General features: G+C 48.9%; 1 long non-coding RNA gene across 1 annotated transcript; it reads left to right on the forward strand.

The window, feature by feature from the left end:
- The first annotated feature begins 5,425 nt into the window (after positions 1 to 5,425).
- LOC149465129 (uncharacterized) lies at positions 5,426 to 9,296 on the forward strand. The gene is made up of 2 exons (XR_016312244.1): positions 5,426 to 6,331; positions 6,618 to 9,296. It is a non-coding gene; the product is annotated as an uncharacterized LOC149465129 (long non-coding RNA).
- Positions 9,297 to 10,155: the final 859 nt, after the last annotated feature.

The following is a 10,155-nucleotide window of genomic DNA, read 5'->3' on the forward strand; positions in this document are numbered from 1 at the left end:
GAACAAACTCTTTTGTAAGCTCGAGAAGTGCGAGTTCCATCGATCCCAAGTTGCCTTTTTGGGCTACATCATTTCCGCGGAGGGATTCTCCATGGACCCTCAGAAGGTTGCGGTGGTTCTGCAGTGGCCTCGTCCCAATGGTCTTCGGCCCATTCAGCGCTTTCTGGGTTTTGCCAACTACTATCGGAAGTTCATCAGGAACTTCTCCACATTGGCAAAGCCTCTCTCTGACCTAACCAAGAAGGGGAGTAACCCTCACGAGTGGCCATCCGAGGCCATCGTAGCTTTCAAGGCTCTGAAAGCTGCCTTTGCTTTGGCTCCGATTCTGTCTCATCCCAATCCTGGGTTGCCCTTTGTCCTCGAGGTTGATGCTTCTGAGACGGGAGTAGGGGCTCTCCTGTCTCAGCGTCGGTGGCCCGATGGACCCCTACTTCCCTGCGGATTCTACTCCAGGAAGCTTTCCTCTGCAGAGTGCAACTACCAGATTGGAGATAGGGAGTTGCTGGTCATCATTCTGGCTCTCAAGGAATGGAGGCACCTGCTCGAGGGTTCCGCGGTTCCAGTCCTCATTCTTACCGATCACAAGAACCTGACTTATCTTTCGGAGGCCAAGAGATTGATACCCCACCAGGCCAGATGGGCTCTCTTCTTGTCACGCTTCAACTATGTGGTTTCATATTTGCTTGGTTCCAAGAATGTCAGGGCTGATGCATTATCGTGGCAATACTCTGAGTTGTCCAGGGAGAACTCTGAGCCAATCTCGGTTATACCTCCAGATCAGATCCTGGCTGCCATTCGCACCAGTCTGACCTCTCCTTTTGGGGAGCAGATTTTGGCGGCTCAAACTGACGCTCCTCCCGGGAGGCCAGAGGGTAGGTGTTTCGTACCCGAGGGATTGCGCACTCGCCTGCTGCATACCTACCATAACGCCAACACTGCCGGGCATCCGGGGAAGAACCAGCTGTGCTGGGTCATCTCTCGTTTATTCTGGTGGCCAACCCTCCGTGCCGACATTGCCTCTTATGTAGCAGCATGTTCGGTCTGTGCCCAGAATAAGTCTCCACGGCATCTCCCTTTGAGTCTTCTGCAACCATCAGGACGATTGGGCCGATCTCCTGCCTTGGGCAGAGTTTGCCAGGAACTCGGCTGTCAACTCCTCCTCCGGGATGTCTCCCTTCATGGCCAACTATGGGTTCCAACCCGCGGTATTACCTGAGAGGTTCTCACCACAGGACATTCCGGCTGTGGAGAACCATCTTGCTGCCCTGCGTTCTTCATGGGGGCAGATCCAGAGGGCCTTGAGAGACTCAGCTCAGCGCCAGAAGTTCCAGGCTGATCGTAGACGGTTGCCTGCTCCTTCATGTCATGGAAATTTTGTATTGTTGGTCGAACTTTAAATGTGTCATATATTCGTGTTATTCATATGTCTCTCGTGTGGCTTAATTAAAGCTCTGAAGGCTGCAATTGGGCCATGCGCATGTACAATGTATGTATTACAGTACTCGGCTTGGTAATGGATGAGATGGCAGATCTGCGCTTATAGACCGGCGTGTATACCACCACGGCATTCCATGCGAATGCTGCTGTCAGTAGACCGTGGGCCTGTATCCACATATCAGCAGCATGGTACCACGTGGGCTTCATAACGCAATGCGCAAGCGGTGTGAACTCCACGTGTAGGCTTATGCATATCTTACAACCCATTACCAACTTGAAACTGTATCTTGGATGGATGTGTTTTAATAAAGATCGTATCGGGCCCATCCAGGTACAGACTGATATTTTTAGGGAGTGCTTGTGCAGAGAATTTTACATACCAATAGAAGCTAGTAGGACAGGAAATATGACCTCAGATGGCTCATAGGGGGGAAGGGGAGGAAGTCTGCTGACCTCAGAAGGTTCATGGGGGAGGACCAGTGATAGATAATAGGAAAGGCTATGCTCCAATTGGAATGTACATCTTCTGTATAGGCAATCCCCATTGCATTGTTCGGTGGGAGGGGTTTGACTTTATTCATGTGGGGGGCATGTGTGTATTTTTAATAAAAACAGAGAGCTGAGCCTAAAGCCGGCCCTTATGTGGATTGCAACCAGCCTTAGAGTGTCGTGTGATCATTCTAGGGTAACGGAGCTCCAAATCACCTACAAATCAACAGAACCAAAGTATTTGGATGGGCAGGAATCGTGTAGTTTGGCTGCAGTCGTGGTAAGCGAAATTCACACAGCTTTATGGGGGATTTCTGCGCATCCAACTGCGAGTACTCACGGTAAGGAGAAATTCGTTAAAGCGAATTTCCAAGACAGTTTGGCGAGCCTGGTGGATACTAACGCGTATTCTTGCGTAGCTAACCTAGAACGAGGGGGGAATGGCCATCATGAACTAGCAAAAAGTATTCCGGCACATTTCAGGTCTCTCTGCCATTAAGAGGATCGCTTTTTGCGTGTTCGTGTGGCTGATTTCGCTCTCTGTTAGCTAACAAGAAATACCGCTTGGCAAGGACCTCATTTTTTGTCCTAAACTCTTGATTTGTGGGTGAAAAGACGAGGGTTTGTCTCTGCTGAGAGCAGCAGGAGGGGTGGGTTTTGGTTGGCTGGATTTGGTCAAGTTTAAAAATCTTCCAACCAAAAATTAAACGGGTATATGTTTTAGTGGGTAAAAGTTGTTGCATAGTGTTAGGTAAGTATTTGTGGGCTGTATGTACTGTGGTGATTGCTTTACCCCCCTCCACGTGAGGTAATTATTACAGTGCTGAAAGGCTTAGGTTAATTGTTAACTGTTGTAAGATCTCTGTGTGTATGTGATCTGTACAATGTTTTGTGGTACTACTGCTCCCAGCAAGCATGCAGCAGGGGGTCCTTTCTGTTACATGTGCATGTTAGTGTGATATGTTGGTGTTTTATGTCCGTTCTGTGATTGTGCCCAAATTGTGTTGTATGTGTGCTTCATATTGTTGTGTAATTGTCCAGTGTATGTTCTGTCCAAACGTCTGTTTTATGTAAGAGGCAATTTTGAGGCTAGAGGCTGCCGTGTGCTTCCCTGTGGGGGGCCATTCTAGCGTTACCATGTGCTTCCCTGTGGGGGGTCATTCTAGTATCTGCCATGTGCTCCCCTGTGGGGGGTCATTTTCTTGACTAAACCACATGGACTCCTTTTGTTTGGTGGCCATTTTGTTGGCTACCAAATGTGCAGTAATCTCTATGCAATGTGCATGAAGTTTCCTATATGCATTTGACCCATATTGTGTTTTTAATCCAAATTTTTTACAGTTTCATTTGTTTGCTTTTAGCTTTAAATTTGCGTATTGCCAGCCAATTTAAAGTGTATTAAGCGAGGTTTCCCTTCACGTGTTCCACATTTAATGAGCGCGGTGTAGTCTGGGTTTTTGCACATAGATTTCTTGTATAGTGATTATGTTTTTCTTGTGTTTTTCCTGTTAAAAGTAGTTCCTTATTGTAAAGCGGGTTTGTTTTAAGCTGCTGTGTCGCGTGTTTCACGTCCAGCAGACTTTTTGTGTAAACGGTTCTAGGTGGTTGCAGTAAAGATTGCGTGTATAACGTGGATCGTTTAGCGGTGCTGATAGGAGTGATTTTTGCGTCAGCAACAAGGTTACTTTTGGCGCAGTTTTTCGGTTTACCTCTGTGTAATTGTTTTACTGTGAAACGTCCCGTGTTTTTCATAAGGATCCACTTTGTCCTTTTTAACAGTTTTTCAGGTTGAAAAGAGTTTTTTTTCTGTGTGTATTAGGAAAGTTTTTTTCTTTACACAAATTTCCTAAAGGTCAGTTAGTAGGTTTCTGCCCAACCAGTGACCCCTAAGTAACATCCAAGAACCCCTCTTTTTGTTTTGACTTGTGTTAGCTTCTGTGTGCAGGGAGAGAAAAGCCACTTTCATCATTGTGCGGTGTGGCCTGCCAAACACAGTGGGTGATGAGAGCCACATAAATTACGCTGTGCGAGTGGGCGGTCCAGGGAAGTCCTGGTCACCACAAACACTTCGGGTGGTCAGGATCACACAAATTGCGCTGTGGGAGTGGGAGGTGTGCTCTCAGTCTGACCGCCACTTGATGCGCTTCGGGTGATCGATAAGTATCACATAAATTACGCTGTGCTGGGAAAGTGGTGGAATCAGGCCTCTCGGTAGGATCCCACCGAGTGCTCCAGGGGGTAAACAGGTACCCGGACGCGGGATATATACCAGTGACTAGTCACGATGGGCAGTAGTCAGTCCATGAAGAGAGAGGGGGAAGCAGCCCTCTTCAGGGTAAGGACAGCTGCACAACTGATGAAGGTGAGTTTGGGGGGGAAGTCTACAGAACCCCTCAAAAGGTGGAATAAATGGTCGAAGGGTACCAGATGGGAAATTCCCCGGGAAGGTACATTTGACGCATGGAGGTGGGAAAAATTCATCTCTGAATTTGAACCACGGATGCAGGCGTCAGAACTAGAGATCGCACAGCTATGGCTTCACAGGTCAATCCGATTAGGGAAGCAGGGCATACATAAACTGGTGTCTGTCCGGAAGAACCAGGTGATGTATACCTGGCCTCCAGAGGGAATAAAACAGGAGGATCCAGTGTCAGAGGTGGAGGAAGCTCTTTCAGGGCTGACTCTACTAAGGCAGGCAGGATCAGGGTCTGCTGGGGTTCTCCAACAACCAACAGTGGCTGAGATAAGTATAACTGCACCTGTCTCTTCTGTTAGTGACGTCACTCTTGACATACCTTCTGTGTCTTCTGTCTCTATGCCTCAGCCTCTGCCTCTACCTCTCCCTTCTCCCTGCTTCACCCCAGCTCCTTCTGTTTCCAACTATGAAGCCTACTCAACAACCGATTTGCAGACTATCTGTGAATCAAGGGGAATAGACACCCGGTTAAAAAACAGGGCGGATTGCATCAAAGCGCTACGAACCACTGATCAGACCCCTGCCCCCCAGCTATACCCTGATCTGAGGGACCTCAAACCTGAAGGTGCAGTAAGCGAGGTGGGTAATCTAAGCCCACCGATGAAGCTGGGCCAGCCCTTGCACTCTTCCCGGACCGAGGCCTATCCAGTCAGGGTGCAGCAATTTGAAGGTCCTCCCAATGCACGGGGGGAACGGACTTTAGGGGAACGGGTAGTTTGGCATGTCCCTTTCACCCCGGCAGAGATCCGCACTATTCTGGCTGAGCTCCCGGACTATCGAGTCAATCCGAGAGGATTTGCTCGAATGTTTGGACAAAACCAGTTCAGCTATGGTATGAGCGGGTCAGATTGTGCACAGATCCTACGGGCAAAGGTGGGCATGGAAGTGGCCAGTACAGTGATTGCAGGGTGCTCTATAACCATGCATGAGGAGATGACTTCAGGGGGCAAAGAGTTCTGTACACAGCTAAAGGCAAAGCTTCCAGAAATGTATGGTGGTACCTCTACTACGGACATGATGAAGCTCACCCAGGGTCCTAATGAGGAAAGCGCCTGCTTCTGGCGCCGTCTCAAGCAGACGGCACTGGATGCGGATCTGGAAGTTGGACCTGATGCTCCAACTGAAGGGGTAAAGGTGACCGCGACGCACATTCTGTTGCGGGCCAAATTTTTGGAAGGCATCAATATTAAAATTCGGGAAAGGCTGGTTCTGGCCCGACCCGAATATAATGAGATGTCTATCCCTGCTATCCTTTCCACTCTTGCGGCAATAGAGAGGGAAATGGATAGAAGAAAACAAGACAAGGCCAAAGTTCTTATGTCCCAGACCCCACACGAAAAACCAAGGGATCTGGGTCACAGGAAGGATAGGCCCCCACCCAGGTGCTTCCAGTGCCACCAAACGGGGCACATGAGGAGGAGCTGTCCCCAATTACCTAAAGGTCGGTGGCAGTTCATTCCTGATGAGTCCTCCGCCCCTATGACCACCATGGTAAGTAACTCCTATGAATTCTCATAGGAAGTTGACAAATCGGTGTCGGCCCAGATCCATCTTTTTCTAGAGGAATTAAAATATCCCCTCCCTTGCCTCACTGACACCGGTGCAGCAAGAACGGTCCTGCAAAAACAGGACATCCAAGGCAAGGTACCCCTCTCAGGGGAAAGCCCTCCTAACCCCTACTAACCTCACTATCAAACGATGCACTATTCTTAACCCAGCTTCTCTTCTTCCTGTGTCGGAAGATGAGAAGGGGGGGGAGGACAGAAATGACAGTGCTGAATTTTGCAACACGACTAACAATACTAACACCTCTTCTGCTAACATGTCTTCTTTGTCCACTACTAATCTCTCTTCCAAAGGACACGACTGCATTTCTTTGGTGGAACTGGAGTCAGCGGCGACACACCCCATATCACCCCGAGAGTAGCGGTAAGGTTGAACGTCTTCCGATACCCAAAAACCTAGGCCTGAGTGTCTCCCCATTGCCCCCTATTCCATCCGGAATGCCCCTCGGCAACCACATGGGCTGTCACCCTACGAGGTGTTGTTTGGGGGACCTCCCAAAACAGGGTTGTACTTTCCTCAACAGTTGTCATCTTTGCATTCACAGCTTACAGGTTATGTGCAATCTCTGCAACGGGAGCTGCAGAAGATACACCATCGGGTTCGCGAATCGCTCCCCGATCAATAACAGGTGTTCTTTCTATTGAGCCAGGTGATTGGGTCGTCCTAAAGAAACATCAAAGAACCGGACTCGAGCCACGGTTCACCGGACCATACCAAGTCCAGCTGACGACACCTACCTCACTCAAACTCAAGGGACGAGACAACTGGGTGCACGCAAGCCACTGCAAGAAGCTTTTCAGCTACACCAGAGAATGAGGGGTGTCATTTTCCTTTTTCTTTTTGTTTGTATGTCATACATGTGTGTGAACGGAGGAAAAGACGGCAGATACACCAACCTTTTATTTAAAATGCACCTGCGTTTAGCTAGAACCGCCAACAAAACCAACTGTTGGGTATGCTCTAAGCAAGGGACCCCTGGTCAGCCCCCACGTAGACATTTGTCGGTAGAACTTAATGACACATTTTTGTCAGGTAACATCAGTTTCAGCACCAATATTAGCTCTAGCTCCTGTAGGACCCTCGTCAGTCCATTATGGGTAACTGGACAGCTAGGCAGCCCTCAGGTGTGCTTTAACATCAGCTTTGGCACAGGTAACAAGTTTGTTGGGACTACCACCTGTGAGGGAGGTATAACTGTCAATCTGACTAACCAGACTTCCCTTCTGAGTAACCACACTGACCGACCAGACCACGTGTGTTGGAAGGACGGATGTGATGTGCAGACTGAGGGAGCAATCCCCCAGTCTGTGCAACTGTTGCTCAGTGCCAGAGGCCGAACGAGGAACTCCTCCTGTTCTGCTCTGACAGGTCCATACTATTTTCTGTGTGGTTCGGCAGCCTATAGAACATTTCCCCAGAACGCGAAAGGTTTGTGTGCCCTCATAAAGCTAGTCCCCGCATCCTATGTAGTGATGGACCATGAAGAGTTGATGGTCCACAAGAAGGTAAGGATGGCAGGGAGAGTTCGCAGGGAACTGTTCTCTGAGGGCGACCAGGCATGGGCTTGGTTCCCCTCATGGACAGGATGGGGAATAGAACTTATGAAGCGCCTGAACAATTTTTCTGTCATCGTGGATAGTATGTTTAACGAGACCGTAGAGGCTGTCAGAGAAATTGCCCAAGAACAACGGCAGATGGGAATTTTAGTGCTTCAGGAGAAGATGGCCCTTGATTATCTTTTAGCCGCCAAAGGGGGGTTCTGTGAGTTCATCAGAGAGGATTGTTGTACTTGGATAGAAGACACCGATGACAAGGTCCAGGCCCATATGGACAAAGTTAGTGAACTACAGGGAAAAGCTAGAGCTATAGCTAGTGAGGGTTGGAATCCGTTCAAGGGTTTGGGAGGATTGGGAGATTTCCTGTTCTCCATCGGATCTTGGTTGAAGGAAGTGGGAGTGTATATCCTGATGCTTCTCTTTTTCATCTGCCTTTTATATGCCGCGGTGAGATGTTCCTGTTGCCTCATCGACCGTGTAAACCAAGCTCGGGCAGACGACCACATCTCCATGCCCGCTCCTGGGATCCCACTCCAACCACTGATCGGAGGAAGACCTCACCAAACATCCACCTTCTCTACAGATTACGTCCTGGCTTCCCTCTAATTTATCTCTCTGAAGACCACATTCTCCAAGACCTTCAAGCAAGCTTCAAGCCTCATCATGGTTTGTGTCTGCGATTTGGAAAACTGTCTGGGACGAGACCAGCCTTGTGTGGCCCCGTCTGCAGGGGCAATTTGAGAATCTGTTGCTGGATCTCCCCAGACCACCGTGGGATCACAAGCTTTATTCATACCACAAGTCTGTTTGTGGTTTTTGCAAGAGCCTTCCTGTAGTGAAGGTTCCAACGCTCTTGAGGATCATCGCTTCAATCAAGCCTGTTTGCGTCGAGTCTGCGTCGGGTCTTGTTGTTTCAGGTACCCCGTGGAGCTTTATTCTCAGGGACAACTACAGGAACTCTTTGAAGTTTGAGACTACACCCATCAAGCTGAAGAAGATCAAGAAGGGACACGAGGAGAATATGATAAAACAGGAGGGAATGTCATGGAAATTTTGTATTGTTGGTCGAACTTTAAATGTGTCATATATTCGTGTTATTCATATGTCTCTCGTGTGGCTTAATTAAAGCTCTGAAGGCTGCAATTGGGCCATGCGCATGTACAATGTATGTATTACAGTACTCGGCTTGGTAATGGATGAGATGGCAGATCTGCGCTTATAGACCGGCGTGTATACCACCACGGCATTCCATGCGAATGCTGCTGTCAGTAGACCGTGGGCCTGTATCCACATATCAGCAGCATGGTACCACGTGGGCTTCATAACGCAATGCGCAAGCGGTGTGAACTCCACGTGTAGGCTTATGCATATCTTACAACCCATTACCAACTTGAAACTGTATCTTGGATGGATGTGTTTTAATAAAGATCGTATCGGGCCCATCCAGGTACAGACTGATATTTTTAGGGAGTGCTTGTGCAGAGAATTTTACATACCAATAGAAGCTAGTAGGACAGGAAATATGACCTCAGATGGCTCATAGGGGGGAAGGGGAGGAAGTCTGCTGACCTCAGAAGGTTCATGGGGGAGGACCAGTGATAGATAATAGGAAAGGCTATGCTCCAATTGGAATGTACATCTTCTGTATAGGCAATCCCCATTGCATTGTTCGGTGGGAGGGGTTTGACTTTATTCATGTGGGGGGCATGTGTGTATTTTTAATAAAAACAGAGAGCTGAGCCTAAAGCCGGCCCTTATGTGGATTGCAACCAGCCTTAGAGTGTCGTGTGATCATTCTAGGGTAACGGAGCTCCAAATCACCTACAAATCAACAGAACCAAAGTATTTGGATGGGCAGGAATCGTGTAGTTTGGCTGCAGTCGTGGTAAGCGAAATTCACACAGCTTTATGGGGGATTTCTGCGCATCCAACTGCGAGTACTCACGGTAAGGAGAAATTCGTTAAAGCGAATTTCCAAGACATTCATACCAGGTCGGCGATCGGGTGTGGTTGTCTACTCGCAACCTCAATCTTCGGGTGCCCACACCCAAACTAGCTCCCCGTTTTGTTGGCCCTTTTTGCATTCTCCGCAAGGTGAATCCGGTGGCCTATGCCCTTGCCCTTCCTCCTGGGATGCGGATCTCCAATATCTTTCATGTATCATTATTGAAACCTCTGATCTGCAATCGCTTCACTACCTCTCTGCCTCGGCCCCATCCCATGCGGGTTGACGGTCATGAGGAGTATGAGGTGTGTCAGATCCTGGACTCTCAATTGGTGCGCGTTCGTTTGCAGTTCCTGATTCATTGGCACGTTATGGTCCCGAGGAGTGTTCCTGGGTTCCTTCCATGGATGTCCATGCTCCTGCCCTCCTCCGCGCTTTTCATGCCCGCTTTCCTCAGAAGCCTTTTGTTGAGCTGCGGAGGGGGAGGGGCCCTTGAGGAGGAGGTACTGCCAAGGTCCTACCTTTTCCCAAAGGTTATGTTTCTCCATGTGCTGGCATTCATGTTGGATTTCTGCAGAGCATGATGGTAATCTTTTATGCCTTCTGATCTCTGAGGTCCATCCCCCAGAGGGGTGTGGCTGATTACATATAAGCCTGTGGTCTGCACATGCCCTTTGCACTTGTGT

The sequence above is a fragment of the Staurois parvus genome, unplaced genomic scaffold (genome assembly GCF_062004578.1).
Source record: "Staurois parvus isolate SC_StPar_1 unplaced genomic scaffold, SC_StPar_1.0 ptg000143l, whole genome shotgun sequence".
In the NCBI taxonomy this organism is placed as follows: Eukaryota; Metazoa; Chordata; class Amphibia; order Anura; family Ranidae; genus Staurois; species Staurois parvus.